The following is a 25,848-nucleotide window of genomic DNA, read 5'->3' as shown; positions in this document are numbered from 1 at the left end:
CCTATAAGTGGTGTCAACCAATTGATCTATCTTTGGCATAAGGAACGGGTCCTTTGGGCACGCTCGGTTCAAATCCGTGAAATCTACACAAACTCTCCACTTGCCATTCTTCTTCCTGACCACCACGATATTCGCCAGGCCATTCCAGGAAGAAGATTTCTTTTATTTCCCCGGCCTCTTTTAACCTCCCGACCTCCTTCCTCATTGCTTCAACGTGTTCCTTGGCTGACCTTTTCGGCTTCTGCTTCTTTGGGGGAAACAACAGGTCTACGTTAAGCTTGTGAACGATGAACTCAAGATCAACCCCAAGCACCTCATACGAGCTCCAAGCAAACACATCTACATTCTATATAAGAAATAACAATGATTCTACCTTATCCCCATCCCTCAAACTTGCCCTTATTTGAAAATACCGATCAACATCTAATAGTATCTTTACTCTAATTAATTCCTCAACGTAACTAGCCCCCATTCCCACTTAAGGCCCTTGTAATTGCTATAAAGGGACCTCATCGGCTGTTTCCTTCTGTTTAGCTTACTGGTGCTTCCAATCGACCGTGGTAACCAAACATTGTCTGGCCGCCTGTTGACTTCCTCTTACTACAGCAATGCCTTACTCAGTGCGGAACTTAACCTTCACATGCAGGGTGGAGGGAACTGCCCCCATCACATGGAACCACGGCCTTCCTAGAATGGCCGTATAAGGAGACAACGAAGTGACAACTATAAAGTCCACAATAATTGGACTTGGATTGGGTTTTCTAATATTATGGGAAAGGTTTCTTATAATGCAAGTTCCAATATACTTTTCAATATTTTTAATAAGATGAATCTGATTTGGCTTATTTTGATGTGTCCCATGATATCGAAATTATGCACTTAACTGATTCTAATAAATTTGAAAATGAAACTAATAAACAATTGAAAAAGAAAATTGAACCTATGGAACCAACTTTTGAAACTCTTAATTTAGGCGATAATGAGAATCCACACTTAATTAAAATTGGCTCAACATTAAATGAACAAGAAAGAAAAGATCTTAAAGAACTTTTCACTGAATTCCAAGAAGTATTTGCATGGTCTTATGAAGATATGCATGGCATTGATCCCAAGATAGCACAACATCACATTGATACTCATTCTCACATGGTGCCTGTCAAGCAGAAGTTGAGACAAATGATAACTGAATAGCTTCTTAAGATCAGAAAGGAAGTCACCTAGTAATTGAAAGTAGGGTTCATCAAACCCATACATCAAGCTGAATGGATAGCAAATGTTATGCCTGTACCCAAGAAGGATGGGAAAGTGATGATGTGTGTAGACTTTAAAAACTTACACAAGGCTTGTCCTAAGGATGATTTCCCTTTGCCTTACATAGATATCTTAGTGGATAACACCACTAGTAGTACCTTGATGTATTTCATGGATGGTTTCTCAGGATACAACCAAATAAAGATGGCTCCTAAGGACATGGACAAGACTACATTCACCACCAAATGGGGAATCTATTATTACACAGTAATGCCATTTGGACTCAAGGATGCAGGAGCAACCTACCAAAGAATGGCCACAGCCTTATTACATGACATGATGCACAATAAGTTATAGGTTTATGTTGATGACATAATCATAAGTCCAAGGATAGAGGAGGTCATATCACCAACTTGAGGAAGTTCTTGGAAAGGATTAAAGAGTATAGATTGAGGTTGAACCCACAGAAGTATACTTTTAGAGTAACTACTAGAAAACTATTAGGCTTCCTAGTAAGTGATAGAGGGATAGAAGTTGACCCATCTAAGATCAAGGCCATATTGGAAATGCCTCGGCCTAAGAGTGAGAAGGAGATAAGAAGATTCCTAGGCCAATTGCAATACATTAGCCGATTCATCGTCAAACTCACCTCCACTTGTGAACCTATCTTCAAAATTTTAAGGAAGAATGAACCCCATACATGGAATCATGAGTTTTAGAAAGCCTTTGAGCTTATCAAGGAGTATCTTCTCTACTTGCCTATCTTGGTACCTCCAGAACCTAGGAAACCTTTACTCCTCTATCTCTCAATTATAGTGGATGTAGAAGGAAGCATGTTAGTGCAAGAAGGTGATGACAAGAACGAGAGAGCCATCTATTACTTGAGCAAGAGATTCCATGACTATAAGACTAGGTACACACCCATTAAGAAATCATGCTTCGCTCTTGTATGGGATGTACAGAAATTGAGACATATCATCCTACCATTCCAAGTATGGATAGTTGCTAGAATGAACCCCTTGAAGTACTTATTTAAGAAGCCTACCTTAAGCGGAAGATTGTCAAGATGGTTGATCCTATTGGATAAATTTAACTTGAAATATGTGGCTAGAAAAACCATTAAGGGAAGTGCCATGTCAGACTTTTGTGCCAAGAACCCTATAGAAGGAGAAAGTGTTAGAAAGAATTTCCCAAACAAGGGCACTTTGGATATAGAACTAGGGGCATGAAAGCTGTATTTTGATGGAGCCGTGAACCAATATGGAAATGGGATAGGAGTTCTCTTGATTACCCCCAATGGATCTCATATGCCTTTGGCCATCAAGTTGAACTTTGAAGCAACCAATAACTTGGTAGAATACAAGGCTTGTATCACCGGAATGGATGCCCTACGAGAGCTAAGGGTAAAAGAAGCCAAGGTCTTTAGGGATTCGATGTTGATCATAGCCCAAGCACAAAAATTACGAAAGGTGCAGGGAGAACACTTAAAGCCTTACTGACAATACTTGGATAAATTGACAAAGACCTTTGATAGGATTGAATAAACTATCGTCCCTAGAGCTCAGTATTAGTTTGTGAATGCATTGGCTACTTTGGCCTCCATAATTGAAATACCCAAACGAGTATGGACACGACCTTTAGAAATCAAATAGAAATATCAACTGGTACACAAAGAGAAGGAAGATTTGGCCTTCTTAGCAATAGAAGTGGAAGGAACCCCTTGTTTTATGACATCATGATGTTTCTAGAATTAGGAATCTACCCTAAGGGTGCCAGAAAGAAGGAACATCATTCAGTTAGGATGATGGCGTTGCAATACATCCTATGAGGAGGTTAGCTCTATAGAAGGTCCCGTGACGGGGTGCACCTTCGTTGTTTGAAGAAAGAAGAAGCTGAAAAAGTGGTGGAAGAAATCCACCAAGGGATTTATGGTCCTCAAATGAATGGGAGGATGTTGGCAAAGAAGATTTTAAGGATTGGATACTATTGGAATACTATGGAAACCAATTGTGTGGACATTGTGAAAAGTTGTCATGACTATACAAAATGTACCATGTGCCACCGAGTAAACTATACAGAATGACCTCTCCATGGTCTTTTTCAATATTGGGCATAGATGTGATTGGAAGAATAGCTCCTAAGGCCTTGAATGGGCATGAATACACCCTAGTTGCAATTGATTACTTCACCAAAAAGGTAGAGATAACCTCCTACTCCATACTAAAAGTCAAGCATGTGGCCCGATTCATAGAAAACAACATCATCTGCTGATTTGGAGTGCCACAAGAGATCATCTCTGACAATGGTTCTCACTTTGAAGGAGAGGTCCATGAGATCATGGAGTTGAACAACATTGACCATCACAAGTCTTCACCATATCGACCACAGACTAATGGGGCTGTAGAAGCAACTAACAAGAATATCAAGAACATCCTAGCTCAGATGGTAGTGACATATAAGGATTGGGCCAAGAAGCTTCCATTTTCCTTGTGGGGTTATAGGACTTCTATTCGTGCATCAACTGGGGCAACTACCTACTCTTTGGTTTATGGGTGTGAAACAGTACTTCCCATTGAAGTGGAGATACAATCTTTGAGAGTATTGGTGGGGACCGAGGTCCTAGAAGAGGATTGGATGAGAGAAAGATATGAACAGTTAGCCTTGATAGATAAGAAGAAGAAGAAAGCCCAATACCATGCATAAGGTTACCAAAAAAGGATTGCTAGAGCATTTAACAAGAAGGTGAAACCAATGAACCTTAAGGAGGGAAATCTAATCTTAAAGGTGCTTAGAGGTGAAACTTTTGATCCAAGAGTAAAGATGAAGCCAAGATGTGTTTCTTTTGTTATCAAGAAGATCATGTTAGGAAGTGCTACAAGAATTATAGATTTGGATGGAGAACAGATGCTTCATCCAATCAACATGGACAAGCTTCGAAAGTATAACATTTGGAAAAAAAAAATGCCTGTTGGGTTGAAAACCTGAAAGGGCGGCCTAGGAAAAAGTTAAGGCAAAGAGACCCTGCTAGGTTGAAAACCCGAAAGAGTGATCTAGGCTTAGGGGAAAAGACCATGGGCATAGCAAAAATTCCTACAAGGACGTCATGGGAAAAAATTACATGGCATAGAAAAAATAAAAAATAAAAAAAGAAGAAAGAAAAGGAAAATAAAGACAATAAGCAAAGATAATAAAATAGTTGATTCTCTCATTGCTCAAATTGAAAGATAATAATCGTTTCATAGGGGATTTGGAATCTTCCAATCTTTTATTAACTCAAATAAAAAGACATAGAATAATAAAGTGTAGAAAAGTAAAATTTGGGACATATCAAAGTAGTCACTCAATCTTTTTCTTTTTGTTGGATTTCTTGTGATCATTCTCTTCCTTATGGACTACTCTCATATCAATGTATAGTCAATCCTTGTATCCCGAAGTTGGATGGAGAAACTGAGGAAAATTGATGTCCCTATTCATTGCCCTTTACAGCCAAGTCTCATGGATTCTACCCAAGATTCTCTTAGTGAATGCTAAGTTATGAAAAGAACCAAAGCCACAAGGTACCCTTTAACGGTCATCAAATTTCTATGTAATGTGACATGTAGGATAATAAGAACAATGACAAAGCCCAACCAAAGGTACCTGGTTTTTCTTGATATCACAACTAGACATGGCCTTAATGCACCACCACTTTACCACCCATTGGACATCTAAAGAAGTAAGATGCTTCAAGATTTCAGTAAGCTGAGCGAGATCCATCTCTTTATCTTTGAGCTTGCGATTACGGTAATGCTTTGGTTGATACCAACTAGGAGAAACAATGGGGGGGAAATTCAATTTGAGCTTCTCATATAGCCATATATGAGGGGGGGGGGGGGGAGAGCATGAGTATTGAGTGGAAAATGGAGAGATGAAAAAAAGAAAGAAAAAGTAAAAAAGAGAAATATTCAAAGATGATATAAGAAGCCTCAATGGGTTAAAAACTAAAAGCCAATCCATGCAAAAATTAGAGGAATCCTGCTAGGTTAAGAACCTAGGGAAAAATTAGGGATCATACCTGAAGAAGGGGACTCCCCACAAAGAATGTTACTTCCTCCCTATGAATAGCATCCAAACCATTGAGGGTTTCAATCAAAACGATGGTCATTGGGCTCCCACTTCCTGGATTCATGACCACATGGAGTATACCCGGATCCACACGAAGTGTTTTATGCACGAAAAAGAACCATGCAAGAATGCAAAGGCAAAAAGCGTTGAGATGATGAAAGCGCTTTGCCTCGGCCATGAAAGCATTCAATTTGTTGGACTTGCACCATCTCTTAGCCATAGCTAGAGTAACCACTAAGAGTCGATGAGCTAGGTCAGAAAGATCTTCCTTGAGAGTAGGAAGAATGATAGCACCGAAGTCGTGTTCTCCCATGATTGCACCAAATTCTTCAAGAGTTAGGCATAATTTCACACTGTTAAATTTAAAAACATGCCGAGTAGGAATCCGAAATTTAATGGCTACTAGCAGATGAGGCTAATTCACTTTGATTTGATGAAAGAAAGAAATTAAAAAAAAAAAAAAAAAAAAGGCCAAGGGAGATTAGAGCATCTTTGAAATTGAAATTAAGCTTGTTAATCCACATCGAGACAGATTCATGCTTAGATTTTCATGCATCAAAGAGGAAAAGAAAAAGAAAAAGCAAGATAGAATAAAATAAATACATATCCAAAGTTCCCTTAATTAGTAAAATAAGTACATGTCCTAAAATAAAAGCAAAAAATATAAAGATATTCTTAAAATATAACCCAATGTCTTAAATAAAATCTAAAGTGTGGAAGATATATATGCTAAAAGAGAAAAAGAAAAAAGACTTAGAAATATGCTATGCCGTGTCTGTTTGTGCTTGTGTCTAAACTACAGGGCCATCATCGGTAGTACCTCTTCCTCAGCTGATAGCTTAGAGTCATCTCAAGGTTATCACCGTCATCATCATCGTCACTCAGGTAGGCATACCCTCTAGGCTGGTAGATCTACCTAAAATACTCGGACACCTCTAACTAGAGGTTCCCAGTGAGCCAAACAAGCTCCTTGTGCTCTGTCGCAATAGGCTAGATTTGAAAAAAAGACAGTGTTAAGGCAAGCCAGAAGGGTGCAGAAAAAAGAGAGAAGAAAGGAAGAAGGATAAAGGAAGACAAGGATAAAGAGAACTCATTGCTTATATACTCAAAGGGAAAGGATAACCCATGACATTTGGGTTTTGTCCCACAAGAAGCTCCCAAGCAAAGCCATCAAAACCATAAGTAAAGATTTACCAAGGCAAATGGGAAGGGTTAACAGGGCCACCCATGGCAGAACTAGCCACATCCTAGCATGATTACCACATTGAGCATCATCACATGCAACATATGCAAGATAAAGAGAAAACAAAGAGGAAAGAGAGAGGATACATACTCCAATTGGGAAGGAAGGCATGAGGCAAGTCTCACTGAACTCTCCATAATCAAGGTCGCCTATAAGCCGCTCAGCATAGGGAATGCCGCTCCTCCACATTTGATACTCAGCATCAGTCATTGAGAGCAGGGCAAGCATGAACAAGGGAGGATCCATTGGAACTTGAGGCATTTTCACACCTGCCAGCTGACAAAAAGCCCTTTCAGCCAAGTAGAGAATCCTCAAACCAGCACCTTCCAAGGGTTAGGTAGCCGTAGAAGAGATAATGGCAATCGACTCTAGACCAGGGTCAGTAATGGGAGGGACACCCAACCAAAGCCCCCAAATGACTTGTAAAAAGCACTCATGGTTAGAGAGAAAACCTTTCAAACATGCAATGACAGCTAGGAAAGAAGAATTTTACTCACATCTTCAGAAGAAAGGTTGTTGAGATGAGCCTGGACCGAGGGGAAGTTCTTCAGGTCCACATCTGCACTGCGGGTGACAAGGCCATAGTTCAAGGCCTAACACTGCAAGATGATAGTCTACAAGAAAACAAGATGCAATTTGCAAGATGATAGTTTTCAAGACAGAGATGCAGTTTGCAAGAAAATAAGACACAGTTTGCAAGATACAAGATGACATTTTGCAAGAAAACAAGATGTAGTTTGCAAGACAGAGATATAGTTTGCAAGATGACAGTTCGCAAGATGATAGTTTACAAGAAAATTAGGAATAATTGCAAAAGCATGAAACGCAGTTTGTAAACTCAGATGACATGAACAAATACAGTTTGCAAGAGTACGAAGTACAATTGGTGAAACTACAAAAGAAAAAGAAAAAAGGTCTAACCTCAAAGAGCTTCTAAGGTCCCACCGGCTGACATAGAGTCCCTTGGCTCAAAGTATCCAGGACCGAAAAGAGGTAGGCAGGGCAAGCCTAGCCCCAGTTCGCCTTCCAAGCATGCTTGAAGTCACGAAAGAGGGCCAGTCACCTCAAGGATACGATCTATCTTCCATTGGCGAAGAGATATGCCCCTAGTAGATACAACAAGAATGCCTTAACCATCCGAGCATAATCATCAAGTGTCGCCTGAGAATAAGGCCTTTAGTCGGCCTCTAGATCGAAATAGTGAATGCTCTCGCTCGAGTGCCTACACCCTCCACATCAATGAGGGGGGCCATCAAATCTCAAACCCATCATCCGATGAAAATCATGAGGAGTTACTGTCATCTCCCTCTCGGCAATGTGGAAGGTGTGGGTGGCATCTCACCACCTCTTAGCTAGTGTCTACACCAGAATGCCACTGGCAGAACCCTCTAGAAGCAAATGAACGACAGGTTCGAAGCTGGCTGCGTACACCAAGGCCTTTGTATCCTTGGTTAGGGCCCTATACCATGAAGAAATACGGCTAATACTACCCCTACCCATGAAAGGTGGTAAGACCTGCAAAAGAGGATGAAAAAGAGCATAAGAATCATGATTGGATATGAAAAATGGGTGAAAAAAATCAAATTGGACAAAAAATGAGGTTTATGAGTACCAATATACGTACGCAGGTCTCGTGTATGCATACGTAAGGTCCTATGTGCATATGCATGTTGTAGCATGCACCCATAATGAACTAATGAACACAGATGCGTACGCATGAAGAGTGGATGCGTATGCATGAAGCCACCTACGCACATATGCACGTGTATGCGCACACATGAACACAAGTAGAATGGTTCATTCGATAGTTTCAAGCGTGCTATGAATCAAAATCATCCTAAACATGTTCCTACCCCTCCTAGGAAATCAGGATTTCATCTAGACCCATCCCACAACAAAACCCAAGCATTTACAAGTCCAAAACGAATTAAAACAGAAGATCAAAGAAAAACTTGAAAATGGAAAAAGTTTGAAAAACTTACCAATCCAGCCCGTGCACCCTCTGAGAGGTGGTTTTGTGGCCTGAAAGTCAATGGAGGAGACTCTGTTAGCCTTGTGGCCCCATCCCAGTGGGTGAGATTGATGACTTTGCCGGAAATCACATAAGAGGTTTTCTTGGTTTTGGTCTTAGGTGCCATTGGAGAAGATGAGAGAGTTCTTAGGGAAGAGCGGATTTTTCTAAGTCTGATATGAAGGGGTGAGAGAATGAGGAAGAGGATGAAAAGAAAAGGAGTTCTCACATATAAAAGGCTTATCCCAAAATCCAAAGGTATGTCTTAACTTGAAAGGTTCATAGGATCATATCCTATTTGCTATCATAAGCCCAAAATCAAAGGCCTCTTGAGAAATAAATTCTTGGGCCAAACGTAACAAATATACTATGGACCTAGCATCCAAGATCCTACAAGTCAAAATGAATCTCCCTAATCTTAGGCCTCTTTATTGCATGTCAAAACTAAAAATGATGAGAGATTCATGGGCTTTGACATTCTTGACATTTCTTGGCGAAATCTTGGGCTTCTCTTTGTATGGTAGGCTAGTAGTATCCCTGGTGCAAAGCCATTTGCCCTAGCTTTCTACCGCCAGGGTGTTCTGATGGCTCCCCCTCATGCAAATCTTAGAGAATACCCTTTACCTCCTTGTTAGAAATGCACACCAACCATTTCCCTTGGAAGCTCCTCTTGAATAGCTTCCCATTCAGCTTTTCCTTCTTCAACCGATCAGGAGGTAGTACACTCTTTAAAAGGTATCTCAGGTACAGATCCTACCAATCTTCTTCTTGTACATCACCATGTAACACTTCTACTTGATCTAGGGGTATAATGGAACAAGTCTTGCAATCTCTCTGCACTTCCTTGGCTTCACTGGCCATCTCTGGCCAAAAACCCCTAACCTCTACAATCTTTCATATAGACTGACATCCAGGTTCACCCCCAAAAATATCATGGTGTAATTAGCCCTTCTTGCCTCGAGACACACTTCATAAGTAAACATTTTGCCCCTCTAAAAAACAAGTCCCCATTAATCTTGAGGAAGTTTTTCACATTTGATGGCAAACTTGACCTAATGTCCCTTCCTTGGATCATTGCCTTTAATAAGGGTTCTTGCCAATCTTTTAGGAGGCATAACCCACCTTTAATTAAGCCGGGCTATTTCTCCACCTGAATTGTCATCTTCTCTTTCTATGGAGGTGAAGTGTTTCATAAGTTCCTTTGTTGTGGCCCTGTATGCAGCCAAGCTAGGATTCTTCACCCCATAGGTTCCCTCAACTTGCATAATGACTTACTCGGAATCCTTAAATACTTTAAACCTTTTTATGCCAAGTCTCTTGGCAGCCTTCAATCCCACTACTAGGGCTTCATATTCTGCTTCATTGTTTGAACAGGGGAAATACAACTTGTAGGCGAATGTGTGTTCTTCCCCTAGTGACTTCAACACCACCCCTATTCCCTTCCCTGGAAGGTAGATGAGCCATCGAAGTGCATAGACCATTCTTGCTCCTCTGTCACCAAAACTTCTTGGTGGGGAAGTGAGAAAACACTTGTCCTTAGGAAGTTGTCTAGCAAGCTAGCCACTGCTTGCCCCTTAATGGTGGATGACCTTATGCACTTGATATCATGGCACAATGTCAGGATGGCCCATTAAGCCATTCTCCCTGACAATTGAGGGTGGGTCACAAGGTATTTCACAGGATTACTCTTGGTCACCAACTATATACGATGCCCTAGAAAGTAATGATTGAATTTAGACACAATAAAAGCTAAGGATAGACATACCTTTTCAGTCGTGGAGTACCTTATCTTTGGTCCCTTCATGAGCCTGCTAATATAATATACTGGCTTCTCCATACCCTCTTGATCCTGGGCCACCAATGCTCCCAATGATTGCTCTATGTTGGCTATGTATAACAAAAGAGGCTTGCCAAGTGATGGAGCAACCATGGTATGAGGATTTGCTAGAATAGATTGTATCTTCCTAAATGCTTTCTCATATTAATCATACCACAAAAAAGCGGTTCTTTTCTTGGTTTGTTCAACCAAAGGCTTTAACATTTTAGCCAACCCTGGAATAAACCTTCTCAAATAGGACACTTTTCCCACGAAGCTCATTAATTCCTTCAAGGTTGCTAGCAGGGTAAGTGCAGCTATTGCCTTAGCTTTAGTGGGATCTAAATCGATCCCCCTTTGGTGGACAAGGAACCTTAGGAACTTCCCTAAAGACAACCCAAAGGTACACTTTAAAGGGTTCATCCTCAAGTTATACTCCCTGCAACTTTCGAAAACTTGTCTTAGGTGCAATAAGTGCTCAACTGGGTTCCTCGCTTTTAGCACTAGATCACTGACATAATCCTCCACCTATTTATGCAACATATCAGCAAAAATCAAGGTCATGGTTCTCTGATAGGTAGCACCAGTATTCTTCAATCTAAAAGGCATCATCTTGTAGTAATAGTTCCCAAAAGGTGTCTTGAAGGTGGTCTTTTGAGCATCTACTAGCTCCATGAAGATCTAGTTGTAACCATTGTAACCATCCATAAAGGAGAAGCATTCATGACCAGCAACTACATCCACCAAAATGTCAACATTGGGCAGTGGGAACTCATCTTTAGGATTGGCCTTGTTAAGGTCTCTAAAGTCCACACATATCCTTATCTACCCGCATTTCTTCTTCATAGGAACTATGTTGGCTAACTATTCTGGACACTTGATCTCCTCTATGAACCTTGCTTTCAAGAGCTTGATCACCTCAACCTTGATCTTCTCTTCAACATCCAAGTTGTACTTCTTGGCTAGCTGCTTTACATGCTTGGCCTTGGGATCGACATTCAGCTTGGGTGTCACTAGCTTTGGATCTAAGCCTGGCATTTTTTCATATTTCCAGGTAAAAACTTCTCCGTATTCCCTCAACAAAGATATCAACCTTCTCTTTTCTTCTTCTGGTAAACCTTTGCATATCTTGACCACTCTTTCTTCTCCTTCCTTGCTAAGATTGACCACAAGTTCTTCTTGGACGCTCTTGCAAATGTTGTTCATACAATCAGGGGCTTTTCTCAAGGATTCTTCAGCTACGTGCTTCCCTTTTGGCTGTCGAATAAGGCTAAAGATATTGGGCCTGCCATTCTCCCGACCCCCTTCCTTTGACCGTCACCACCATGCCATCAAGCTTGGTGATCCTCCTTATATTAGGAGGTCTCACAAGCTTTACAACCTCTCCATCATCTTCTTCCTCCCTTTCTAAAATAATGGCATTGAAAGGAAGGATCCTATTCTCTCCCTCAGGCTAAAACTCTTGATACAAAGCTGCCTTTGCATAATGGAATTATGTTCTATCATAAGGCATTCTGGTGGCCTCAACGGGCACAAACCTACCTCTCCAAACAGCCTTTACGCATTAGTGATATGTAGAAGCCACAACTTTGCGCGCTTTGAGCCAAGGCTAGCCCAAAATAATGTGGTATGAAGTATCACCATCCATAACATGCATGATACTTCGTGCCTTGATATACCCCACCCTTAAATCCAAAGATACATGCCCCAAAGTGCACTACTGCAATGACCCTATCCCTGCCATTTGTAGTGGCTCTCAAATGATTCTTTCTCGTGGAATGCCCAAGGCATCCAATGTCAAGAAGGGCAAGATGTTGGTGGAAGCACTAGCATCCACTAAGGCCTTCTTGATTTGAGAGGCTCCTAAGAAAGCAATGACATACACCTTTCACCATCCACAACTCAGTTGGTTAAATCCCTAGAAGAGAAGGTCATTGATTCCTTGGTCTCCTAATATGCTACTTGCAATAAGCTTCCCTCGAAAGCAACCACTCTCTGGCTTCTTTACACCACTCAAGTCAAGGTCTGAGTTTCATCCCTTATAACTAATGGCCTGAGACCTATTCCCTCGAGAAAGGAATGAACTTTATCATCCTACTGGATTCTCAACGTCATTTCTTCATCTTGCAACGGCAGGGGTGCAACATTACTACTGGCCACACTCCCAGCCTTTTCTTCCATAGGGTCCTCACAACCTATGAAAAAGGTCATTTCTACCTCGGGTCTATGCATCCTTTGGTTTTTACGCTTCCCATTCTTGATGACCAAATCACCCTTGGCCACCTTTTCATGGAATATGTTTCTCAGAGCGTAGCAATCCATGGTGTGGTAGTCACTCCTTTTGTTATACCTACATTAAAGCGCACCTTACTTTTCCTCCTCTATTGGCTCATGTTTGCACTTAGGCAAGACCACCACACAATCTTTCACCTAGGCATCTAAGATGCTAAATGGCTCTTCTATTGAGACAGAAAAAGGGGGAGGAATACCACTTCTCTCCATTTTCCTACCTTTGGTGGCTTTCTTTGGCTCCTCTACCACAGCTACTTCCACATATTTGCTTTCCTACTTCTAGGGTTGCTTAGGAGAACTCAAGGTCTGTGAAGTCAAGCCCTTGGAAGGCTTCCTCACTGACATACTTGTCCTCCTAGATGCCTCCACCAACCTTGTGAAACTTGGGATCTGTAAGTTCTCCAATTAAGGGTTGTACTCATACAACATGCCAGCAATGCAAATATCCACCAATCTTTCCTCATCTACAGGATCATAGCATATCAAGGATAGGCCCCTAAACCTATGGATATAGTCCAATAACCTTCAAATATCCTCTGCCTTTCCTGCTGCAAATCTGATAGAGTAAGCTTTTCATCTAAAGCGAAGAATTTCTTTATGGGGTAGCCATGTCATTCTAACTTAAAACCGATCTTGGCAAAAGGCTGGTATACCAAGTAAAGACTTAAACTTCCAAGGACTTGGAAAACTCCTTAAGTCTCAACTCATGGTCATGAGAATGAGTTGTCAGAGCATCGACATACTTCCTGATATGGTCTTTAGCATTCCAAATCATACCATCACACTTAGGAAAGATAAGAGGTGTGTAGTTAGCGGGGTAGGGTTTTCTAGCCATTTCTTCAGGATAAAGAGGTCTCGCGTCAATGTAAGCAAAACTCTCTTCCTTTCTAGCTTCAAGTAAAATGGCTACAATATCCTCCCTAGTTAAATAGGGAGTTGCTTAAGCTCCCTCGGGCTGTGGGGGTGCCTTTTGGTTAAGAAGTGGATCTTGGTTCTGGGGCGGAACAAGATTTGACCTTTCGGTCTCTCCCTAAGGTCCTTGGCCTCCTTGTGGGGTTTGAGGGGTAGATGTCCTTTGGCATAAGGATTGGAACTCTGCCCACATAGTGACCTGAGAACGTTGAAGGTCCTCAATTCCTACCACAAGGTCCCTATTACCAGGCTGTCTAACCTCCTCAAACAATTCTGTGCCCTCAGTGTGTATGGAAACATGGTCCATGCTTGGTTTTGCTTGTTGGTTTTCACCTAAACCAGCTTAAGTGCCTGCGTTCTTTCTTGGAGGCATTGAATAGCCAATGAGAAAGACAACCAAATATAGGAGTGTAAAGAGGACAAACAGAATATAACTAGAAGGAAAAATAACCAGAGATTCTCCCTAGCGAAGTCCCCAAAAATGTACCTGCAAGTTAGATTATCAGAACTATGTGAGAGAATGGGTGATGCATCTAACAGCACATTTAAGTGAAAAGGCTTAAAACACTATAATGGAAGTTTTAAACATTGAGAGAAAAGGAAAGCATAACATGGAAAGTAAAGAAGGCATGGGATAGTACACAAAAAACCCTTCGAAAGGGATGAAAAACCATTGGTGAGCAAGGGGAGAATGTCCCTCACTTTTTAGAGCTCTCTATTATGTGAAAATGAAGGTCTTTATATAGTGGTGATGTTCTTTCTCAATGAAAGCCTTTTTCTCTTTACGTCACTTTCCTACACAAACTTTTTAGCTCTTCCACTTGTTTTCTCTAGGTTCTTGCCCTAATTATTCCGCAACATGTTCCTTTTATAGTACAAGGAATGTTATAAGGTACATCATGACTAGTGTCAAACCCTTATTCACCTATTTTAGGTATTATACTATACTATGGCTAGGGGAGAGAAAAAGCACGCCAATGTCAGGGTAGTCAAATGAAGGGTGGCTCTGCTACTACGTGGGGAGCAAACCATGGACAAGGAAAGGGGCACTGAGGATGTTAGGAGTGATACACGTGTCCTCAACAATGGTCCAACACAAGCTCAGCTAATAAGGGGGGTTCTATAGCATATGACCGTAGAAGGTCACTATCTCCCTTTTGTGCAAGTGCTGGGTGTCCATGTCAACTTCAAATCTCACTCTTCCCCAAGATGGTCACGCCGTTGGCATGAGCCAAAGATCCCCTTCTGTAAGGTTGAATTTATTCAACCATCTAATTGGCTTTATTCCGTGCCAAATTTGCTTGTAATTCAGCATTTAGTAACCCTGTATTTAAGTGGGATTGTTGTAAGGGTAGTGAGTGAGATAGTGTGAAGATTGCTCAAAAGTGTGCAAGAAAACAGAGTGTCGCGGCTGGGACTCGCGGCTGGACTCGCGGCTTCAACCCGCCAGAAGATGCACACGTGCCAAGCATGCTGGAAGATGAACAGTCATGCTAGCTGGAGCACTACAGGACAAAACAGGACAACTGGCCATACGGTTAACTCGCGACTAGAACTCGCGACTTAGTCAAGCCGCAAGGTCAAGCCGCGAGCCACCCCTGTTTTGGAAAAACCTGACGTTTCGCATTCCTCTTCACTTCAGTATAAATACCCTTTTAACCCACGATTGAAAGAGAGCTTCCAGAGAGAATTTTGAGAGAGAAACCCTAAAGAAAAACCAGATTGTTTCACCCACAATCTCTACCTTAGAGTCTCATCAAATTCCCTCACTCTCTTCCTCTCCATTGTCAAATCCTTGAGAGGCCATTATACCAAACCTGGTTCTCACCATTATCATCTCTGTGAGACAGACGTTTGGAGTTCTGGGAAGCAGTTAGGAAGGAGCCAATATTCATTGGTTGATGCTACGGTGTAGTAGCGGAATCCGGAAAGCTAGAAAAGAAAAAGGTTCGGCGCAACCTCGTTGGAGCAAGAAGCTTGGAGGGCTTAGGTGCATTGGGTAGATTAGGCTTGGAGGGTCTATTGCTGTCCTTGTATCCCAACTGTATTTTCTAGTGGATTGATTACCGCTTGGAGGGCGGCGGAGAGGTTTTTCGCCGAGGTCTTCGGTTTCCTCTTCGATAACATATCTGGTGTTATCGCTGTGTTTGCATCTTCCTTCCTCTCTATCTCTGCCTTTACATTATCTGCTGTGGTTTATTTTGTTGTGGCTTAGATAGTTGTTTAATCAATTCCATGTTATAGCATATGTTAAGTTTCCGCACACTAGTTGTTTAACATATTGCGTGTGTTGATTAAATTGGTTTTTGGGGGTCTAAACGTTCAAAAGTGTTTTTGTACACGTTTTTGAACTTTCAATTGGTATCAGAGCGGGTACACAGCTGTTTGGTTTCATCACCACTGTGTGATCCTTGACCCCCTTTCTTTTTGAGATGGATAGGTCTCAATCCCTTAATGCACCTCCATATTTTGATGGAAGTAATTATGCATTTTGGAAGGTTCGTATGAGAGCTTTTTTATGCTCTATTGATGAATCCGTGTGGGATGCTGTTGAGATTGGTTGGGCCAAACCTGAGGCAGCCAAATCCACATGGGATAAGGCAGCACTTGCTGCATCTAATGCTAACAGTAAAGCACTAAATGCTATTTTCTGTGGTGTGTCTCCAAATGAATTTCACAGGATTTCTCACATTACTATTGCCAAAGATGCATGGGAGATTCTGGAAACAACTTATGAAGGCACGAAGAAGGTGAAAGATACCAAGTTACAAATGCTGACCACTCGGTTTGAGGAGCTCAAGATGAGTGAGGATGAGTCTTTCGACTCTTTCTATGGAAAGTTGAATGAAGTGGTTGTCAGTAAGTTTAACTTGGGGGAGAAGATGGAGGACTCTAAGATTGTAAGGAAGATCCTTCGATCATTGCCGGAAAGCTTCCGTGCCAAAGTGACAGCTATTGAAGAGAGCAAGGATCTTGACGACATCAAGGTGCAGGAGCTGGTTGGTTCTCTACAGACCTATGAAATGTCGCTGCCAAATCAACGGAAGGGCAAATCCCTTACTCTAAAGACCACTAATGAGAAGGTGGAAGATCAAGGCTCGTCGGGAGAAGATATGGTGGACAAGGATGTAGCCTATCTTGTTAAAAATTTCAAGAAGTTTTTGAAATTCAAAAACAATGGGAAATTTGATGATAAGAGAAATTTCCAAAATTCTGGAAGGGAGAAGAGGGATTTCAAAAGCAAAGATGGAAAAGAATCCCAATCCACACAAGGTGTTACTTGTTTTGAATGCAACGGGCATGGACACTTCAAGAAGGAATGTCCTAATTATTTGAAATCAAAAGGCAAGGTGTATGCCACGACCTTGAGTGATTCAGACTCGTCCGACTCAGAATCTGAAGAGAGCTGTGATGGAGAAGGGAACTATTCAGCTTTCATGACTATTGCTCATGTTGAGTCTTCGGATGAATTGAATTTGCTTGTTCAAGACCTTGGAGAACATAGTGAGGATGACTCACTAGGAATTGTTGAAGAATCGGAAGCTGAAGAAGAAGAAAGCACTGCAACTCTTCAAGAAAATTACAACTCACTTTTGGAGAAATCTGGTGAATACACAAAGGTGGCCAAGGCTGCTGTGAGAAAGATGAAGAAGGATGAGGAGGACTACAAAAGTCTCCTAATCCGGTATAGGGAGGCCAAATGCGAGATTGAAACTTTGAATGGTGAGCTCTCCGAAGCTTACACTAAAGTGAGATTTCTTGAAAGTGAGGTTGTTCAAGCAAATGCAAAAATAGAGAGGGTCACCATCAAGAAGCTTGACGATGTTATATCTTCTCAAAAGAGCTTCTCAGACAAATCCGGACTGGGATATAGCGGAGGAAGTAGTTCAACTGGAAATGTCACCAAAGAAGTGAAGTTTGTCAAAGCCAAAGATCCAGTTGCAGCTGACCCTATTGGTGTGAAGCTCGAGGTGGAGGAGAAGAAGAATGTGGTGGACCAACGGATGCTGAATCATCGTAATCAGTATGTGGGCAGGTCTGAGTCTCGTGCCAAGTCACGTCCTCGACCACAAAGAGGTCCTAGAGGAATGTATGTGTGCCATTACTGCGGACTTCAAGGGCACACTCGACCAAATTGCCAAAAGCTGAGAGCAAAGAACAGTGCTACTCCTCAAAGGTCAGGAGGACCAAGAATTGATAGGAGAACTTGGGCAGGGGATCAACCTAGAGAGCAAAATGGAGATACCGGAATGATGGACGTGATGAAGATGATTGGTGCATTCACCAACTGCTTGGAAAGCTTCTCACGAAGGTTTGAAAGCCCTAACTCCCGTACCCAATCCTTTAAGGAAATCACCCCAAACGCAAGTGACGTGTGGGTGAAAAGGGGTACTCATGCATAAGCATTACAACATGTCCATGCATTAATACTTCCTATGCTTTGTGACTATGTTTGTTTGGTATGCTTGTTGTTTTTGTTTGATTATTCTTCTTGTGAATATTTCTTAATTGTGTTTTATCAGTCTTTTTGTTTCTTGAGTCAAAAATCCAAAAATTACATAAAAATTTGAAAATCAAAAAGCTTGATTGACTTTGTTGAGTTTTGTCTTAAAACTCGTTTTGCCATGTACCTTTGTGCTAATGGCTTTGTGCATTTTCGAGCATTGCTTGTCTTCATGCACTCATATCACTATGGGAAAAATCTTGAAATCTATGTGATTGTTGTAAATAGATCTTCAAACTTGTCATGAATGATTAGTGAATGGTTATGTTGATCTTGAAACATGCATAGACTTGTGTCTATATCTCTTCCCACTTTTTATTTTTTTTTGCTAAAAAGAGCTCACTAAATGTAAATCTCCAAATGAAAAGAGATATTGAGCTGCAAAAGCCTGTCGCACATTCTAGTATTTGACTAGGAAAAAGGGTAAGCGACCTTATATCAAAAGTGAAATTTCTTTCAAAAAGGCCAAAGGCCTGTTCTTCAAAGAAAAGTGTTGTCTATCCCTCTCACAATGAGAGATGATTGCCTCAAAAGATCAAATGTTATGGCTGAAAGTGGAGTCAAATGAAAGGCTCCAAGTTATGTTATCAAGTTGTGTGGGAAGTCATATATTCATATTTCTATAATTGAGATTGGTCACATGATCTAGTGCTAATTGTGTATGCCTTGGTTGAATTGATCATTGAAGCTTCACATTAGACAAAGGACTATCTCAGTGTTGATATCCACACACAACACACAAGTTTATGTTCAATAAATGCCATATTCATTTGTGTGATTGTACTTGATAAAATGTGTTTTCACATGCTCAATCTTTGTTAATTCAAGCACAAAAAGATTTTTGAGTGTTTTAGGTGTTTTTGGAAAGTGTTTTGCTGGAAAAATCTGAAAATTTCAAAAATACAGTTTTGCCCTGTTTTGGCGGCTCAGTCGCGGGTATGTCAAGTCGCGAGCCTCAGTCGCATCTTCGCTGGTCAGTTTTGGCGACTTGTTCGCGAGTGGAAGGTCCAGTCGCGAGATTCACTCAGAGATTTTCGCGGCTTAGCTCGCGACTCACTCGCGGGTAGACCTTCCAGTCGCGAAAAACACTTAGAAAAATTTTTCAAAATTTTGTTCTTGAGTGCTTTGGCGGCTTGAGCTGGCGACTGTGTGGCGACTTGAACCAGTCGCGAAAATCGCGTGTTTTGCAGAAACAGGAGCAGTTTTTAAACTTTTTCAGTTTTTCCCTCGAATTTTTGTGACTGTTCATCTTCTCTCTAAACACTCTTCCTCCCAAACACTCCGTGCTCCCTTTTCCAATCTCTTGTGTTGCACTCTTACAGCCCAAAATCGTCAAGTTACAGGTATGGGTTTTCTGATTTTCACTCTTTTCTACTTGATTCTGTGCTTTTACCCTTGATTTTTCGCATTTGATTGTGTTTTTGAAATGGGTTTGTGGTTCGGTCTCTGCTCTTTGTTCTTGCTTAGCTTGTGGATGCTGTTGATATAGGTTGTGTTAATGATAGTCATATTCCTATTGCTCTTGTGCTTAGCTAAGTATTCCTTTCATTTCAATCTGAACTTTGAGCTGTTGAGATGTTACTATTGATTCTGTTTGAGGTTGTGAGTTTTCCTTTGCTAGATGTGCATGTCTTAGATTGTTAATCTGTGGGAAGATTCTGTTAGGCTCAATATATTGTTTGTATGTCATATCATTTTTCCATAATCTGCCTCAATGTCATTCATCTGCCTTCAGGATAGTTTCATCATGTTGTTCATGTGTTTCCTATCCTAGGCTTGGTTTATCCATATGTTTGAACTAAATAGCTTGCTGTTTAAGTGTTTGAAATTCATTTGTTTGGTTGATATCTCTCTCTGTTTACTACATGGTTCTGACTGGTTCTGCACATATATTGCTATATGTTGTTGTGGCCTTTTCTGACTGTTCACAGATGGCTCCTTCACCTCAGAAGAAGAAATCTACTGCGAAGAAGGCTGACAAAAGACTTAAGATGGATCCTAGATTGTTTAGGTCAGTTCACCACTTTGAGAGATACAAGGATAACTTCTTGAATGCAGGAATCATTCAAGAGAGATTTGTGGATTTGGAAGATTTAAGGCAAACTTTTATTCCCAGTTGTTTTGAAGGAAGAGGATGGGAAAAGCTTTTGGGTGGTTTCCCTGTTGTGTGTGAACCCTTAATAAGGGAATTTTACTCCAATGCTGTGATAAAGGATAATGAATTGAGTTGCTGGGTGAAGGGTAAAGAATTTGTCTTAGATGCTCATGTCATAGATAATGCATTAGGGCTTGAAGGATTAGATGATGAAGAATTTATCAATTACAAGGATAGGAGTGTGTCTATTGAAACAATTCAACAAAGGATAGGTGGGCAGAGAGAAGGGAAATGTTTGAATACCACTGCCTTTCCAGTGGACATGAGGTGCCTTACCATAATCATGATGTTTAACCTCTATCCCATTAGGAAATTGACTACAATCAACTGTGCTAGAGCAGTCTTTCTGATGGATCTCAAGGAAAAGAACTTCATAGACATAAGTTCCCACATTTATGACACCATTGTGGATGAGACCAGAACAACCTCTAGGCCTAAATTGATCTTTCCAAGTTTGCTTATGAGGATTTTTAGGAGTAAAGGAGTTCCAATCCCTCAAGACATCAGTCCCATGTCTACACCCTCTGCAATCAACAAACTTACCTGCAAAAGGATAAGTGTTAGGCTTCCAGGAGAAGAAGATGAAGGTGATGAAGGAGAGGCTGCTCCAATGGAGACTGAAGCAGAAGCAGCTGGACTTGCATCAACTTCAACACCTAGGAGAAGTGGCAAAAGACACAAAGCTTCAACCTCTGCAGACACACCTCCAGATGCTTTCCAGATCATTCTGGAAAGGCTTGATGGGATCAGGGCAGTCCAGACTGAGCATTCTGACAGGATGAGAGCCATGCAAGACCAGATTGATGTCTTGGCTGCTACACTTGACAGCTTCACAACTCAGCATGACAAGTGACCCTTTGGCCATTCCATGTCAAAAAGGGGGAGAAGTTCATTGATAATTGAGAAGCAGAAAAGCAGCCCCTAAGGGGGAGTGTCACTATCTAAGGGGGAGTGTCTTTATTTTTTTTGTTTCCTTCTTCTCTTTAAGTTGATATATTATGTTTTGTAAAACTGTTATTCAGGTATTTGTTAGTTTGTACCCATATGCTTTTGTAAGCTTTTAGGGTTTATGTTTTATGCATAGTTTGTAGGCCTTGTGGTATGTACCATGCTTAAGTGCAGCCTTTATGCTATGTTGAAATCAGTACTTTAATCTAAATGTTCTGCATTATGATTGTTGTACTGTCACTCTTGTGCCCTTGTAGGATTGTTCCTAGATGCATATGCCTTGTGTGCTATGCATTGGTTGAGTGTTGAGCATACAAGTGTCTTGCCTTGTGCTTGTTAACTTGTATGTCCTTGTGTTCATTCCAAGTGTGAATGAGCACTGTGATCACTACCTTGTGGTGTTCACTTGGTTGATCAAGCCATGGTTTGTTTATTAACTCCATCTTTGCTTGATCACATATTGCCTGTTTCATATGCATTTATAATTTTCTGCTTACAATGATCATGGTGTATTGTTGTGTTTCAGGAGTTTATGTTCATATGATTCAAGTGCTTCACAGCTTCTAGAATTAGGTGTGAGTGAGTTTTGTTCAACTGTTCCCAACTCACATGTTAAGTCTAGAGTCTGTTTTAGAGTTTTGTCACGGAATAGACAAAGGGGGAGATTGTAAGGTTGAATTTATTCAACCATCTAATTGGCTTTATTCCGTGCCAAATTTGCTTGTAATTCAGCATTTAGTAACCCTGTATTTAAGTGGGATTGTTGTAAGGGTAGTGAGTGAGATAGTGTGAAGATTGCTCAAAAGTGTGCAAGAAAACAGAGTGTCGCGGCTGGGACTCGCGGCTGGACTCGCGGCTTCAACCCGCCAGAAGATGCACACGTGCCAAGCATGCTGGAAGATGAACAGTCATGCTAGCTGGAGCACTACAGGACAAAACAGGACAACTGGCCATACGGTTAACTCGCGACTGGAACTCGCGACTTAGTCAAGCCGCGAGGTCAAGCCGCGAGCCACCCCTGTTTTGGAAAAACCTGACGTTTCGCATTCCTCTTCACTTCAGTATAAATACCCTTTTAACCCACGATTGAAAGAGAGCTTCCAGAGAGAATTTTGAGAGAGAAACCCTAAAGAAAAACCAGATTGTTTCACCCACAATCTCTACCTTAGAGTCTCATCAAATTCCCTCACTCTCTTCCTCTCCATTGTCAAATCCTTGAGAGGCCATTATACCAAACCTAGTTCTCACCATTATCATCTCTGTGAGACAGACGTTTGGAGTTCTGGGAAGCAGTTAGGAAGGAGCCAATATTCATTGGTTGATGCTACGGTGTAGTAGCGGAATCCGGAAAGCTAGAAAAGAAAAAGGTTCGGCGCAACCTCGTTGGAGCAAGAAGCTTGGAGGGCTTAGGTGCATTGGGTAGATTAGGCTTGGAGGGTCTATTGCTGTCCTTGTATCCCAACTGTATTTTCTAGTGGATTGATTACCGCTTGGAGGGCGGCGGAGAGGTTTTTCGCCGAGGTCTTCGGTTTCCTCTTCGATAACATATCTGGTGTTATCGCTGTGTTTGCATCTTCCTTCCTCTCTATCTCTGCCTTTACATTATCTGCTGTGGTTTATTTTGTTGTGGCTTAGATAGTTGTTTAATCAATTCCATGTTATAGCATATGTTAAGTTTCCGCACACTAGTTGTTTAACATATTGCGTGTGTTGATTAAATTGGTTTTTGGGGGTCTAAACGTTCAAAAGTGTTTTTGTACACGTTTTTGAACTTTCACCTTCTTTAGCCAACTTTTCTTTTCCTTTGCTCATAGCTATTCTAGTAGGCTCTAGATCCAGCCATGTCAGCATTGTCATATGCCTTGGCTAGTGTAATGTTCATTAGCCTCCTAACTGTTAATGGCATTGATGAGTAAAGTCATTCAATGCTTGTGTAATCATGCCTTGTGACGTTTGAAGCTAGGACACGTGGCATTCACAGGTGTTTCTAGCCGTTTTAGTATTGCTTCGTTTCCCACACTTGGCAGACAGACATTACTCTTCATAAATGTCATGTCTCTTCACTTAACTTTGGTAGGATAAACCCCAAAAGCCTTTGGCCCGAATGGAGAGTACTCATCACCAACCGAGGTGAAAAGGACAAAAAGATCCAAGTGAAGTGTGTGCAAACAAATATTGAACAATCTTTTATCAAGATTAAGAAATAAGACACATTGGAATTAAACTCTCTATCCCCAGTGGAGTCGCCACTACGAGCGCAACGGGGGGAGTACGCCTCGACTGAGTGGACCATGGCGAAGAGAAATGGACTTGCCACCTAGTTTAGGTCTAGGAACCATAAATATAGCACCCTTCATGGAAGGACTGATCTACTACTAGAACATGTTTCCAGAGTTTAGGTATGGAGATGGGAAGGTGTTAGGCACCCAACCCGTGGATCGGCTTCCACTCATTGTGTCTTACGTCTTAATCTCATTAAAAACATGTTCAATACTGCATTCTAGACTCACAAACATACTAGCATACATCTAGCAATCAAAATGGCATTTTCATCCCAAAAACCCTAACATACATCTATCATGCATCTCATACATCTCAAACCCTAGCATGCTCCTATCATACATCTTATCACATCATATCCAAGGTAGCAATTAAACAAACATGTTACATCTAAAGCTGAAAGATAGCATGTTAAGATCAAATAAATAAGTTATCACACCCAAGGCAAAGCATTTGCAAATATACATCAAAGCAAAATCAAGATCCTATCTCAAACAATTGCATGTTCATGTGAATTTACATACCTTATTGTACCACAACACCTATGCATGTTCATGGCATATCTATCAAAGAGAAGAAAAGAAACCCTAACCTTAACATGTGAAAGACAAACAACAAGCAAACATGGAAGTAGAGACTCAAAAGCATAAAACAAGGCAAGGCACAAGCATATGATGTAAATGAAATAAAGAAACAGAAGCAAAAAGACTCAGATTAGGGTTTCTAAGCATAAGTATACATGCATACATAGGGCCTGCATATGCAGCCTAGTTGTATGCGTACGCATACTTTGAGTATGTATGCGTATGCAGAAAGCATGTGTATGCATACACACCTTAACCTTAACCCAGAAAACAAGAATAAACCAGAATAAAAACTAAAAACTAACAACCTAACATGCTTAAAATGATTAAAAATAAATAAATAAAGAAAAAAGAAAACCTAAACTAAACAAACATGTTATAACACAAACAAACAAGAAAAACAAGGAAAACAAGGAAGATTAAAGCAAGAAAAGAAAAGAAAAGGACTTAGAACATATACTTCAAAACACAAAGCTCTTTAGCTTGATTTTAATCGTTCCCCTCAGTCAATCTATTCACAATCAAACAAGGAAGTGATTTACATCTTAAAACTCCAAGATCAAGGCCAGAAAATGCCTCAATCAGAAAAATATTGACTTGAGGATGTTTTGTGAAAACCCCCCTCTTTGATTCACTATTTCTAGTGAATCTTATGTTTTCCCTTAGAATTTTCAAAACCCAAACTCTAATGCAAAACCCAAACTCTAATGCAAAAAACTTGTCTTCCATAGTTTCTGGAACCCTAACATGCGTACGCAAATCTTGAGCATGCGGGCACATATGCATGTATGTGTACGCATGCCCTAGGGTTTCCGTGGTCTTTATTTTCCAAAAATAACTTATTTAATTCATAAAAAGAGTTACATTTTCCAAAAATACTTTCCTCAAGTCAATTTCAATCTAATTGGGCCCTAAACCAACCTTGGGCTTTAGAATTCCTACATCATTAGGGAACAGGGTCCCGAGTTGTAAGGGGTACAAAATGTGGTGTCTACACCTATTCCCAGGTTGTCTAACCTCTTTAGACGATTATGTGCCCTCAGTGTGCATGGAAACATGGTCCACGCTTGGTTCTACTTACTGGTTTTCACTTGAACCAACTTGACTGCCTGCATTCTTCTTTCTCGGAGGCATTGAATAGCCAAGGAGAAAGACAACCAAATATAGGAGTGGAAAGAGGACAAATAAAATATAACAAAAAGAAAAAATAACCAGAGATTCTCCCCAACAAAGTCACCAAAAATGTACGTGCAAGTTAGATTATCAGTACATTTAAGTGAAAGGCCTAAAAACAATAAAATGGAAGCTTTAACGTTGAGAGAAAAGCAAAACATAACATGAAAAGTAAAGAAGGCTTGGGAAAGTACATGGAAAACCCTTTAGAAAAGATGAAAAACCATGGGTGAGAAAGGAGAGAATATCCCTCACTCTTTAGAGCTCTTTATTATGTAAAAACGAAGGTCTTCGAACAATGGTGATGTTCTTTCCCAAAGAAAGCCTTTTTCTCTCTAACTCACTTTCCTACACAATCTTTTTGCTCTTTCTCTTATTTTCTCTAGGTTCTTGCCCTAATTGTTCCACAACATGTTTCTCTTATAGTATGAGAAATGTTGTGAGATACATCAAGACAAGTGTCAAACCCTTATTCGCTCATTTCAAACCCTAATATAGCTATTGTACTATACTATGGCTGGAGGAGAGAAAAATCACACTAATGTCAGGGTAGTGGAACAAAGGGTGGCTCTGCT

The sequence above is a fragment of the Quercus robur genome, chromosome 1, assembly GCF_932294415.1.
Source record: "Quercus robur chromosome 1, dhQueRobu3.1, whole genome shotgun sequence".
In the NCBI taxonomy this organism is placed as follows: Eukaryota; Viridiplantae; Streptophyta; class Magnoliopsida; order Fagales; family Fagaceae; genus Quercus; species Quercus robur.
The sequence above is the reverse complement of the archived record's forward strand: the minus strand, read 5'-3'. Positions refer to the sequence as shown.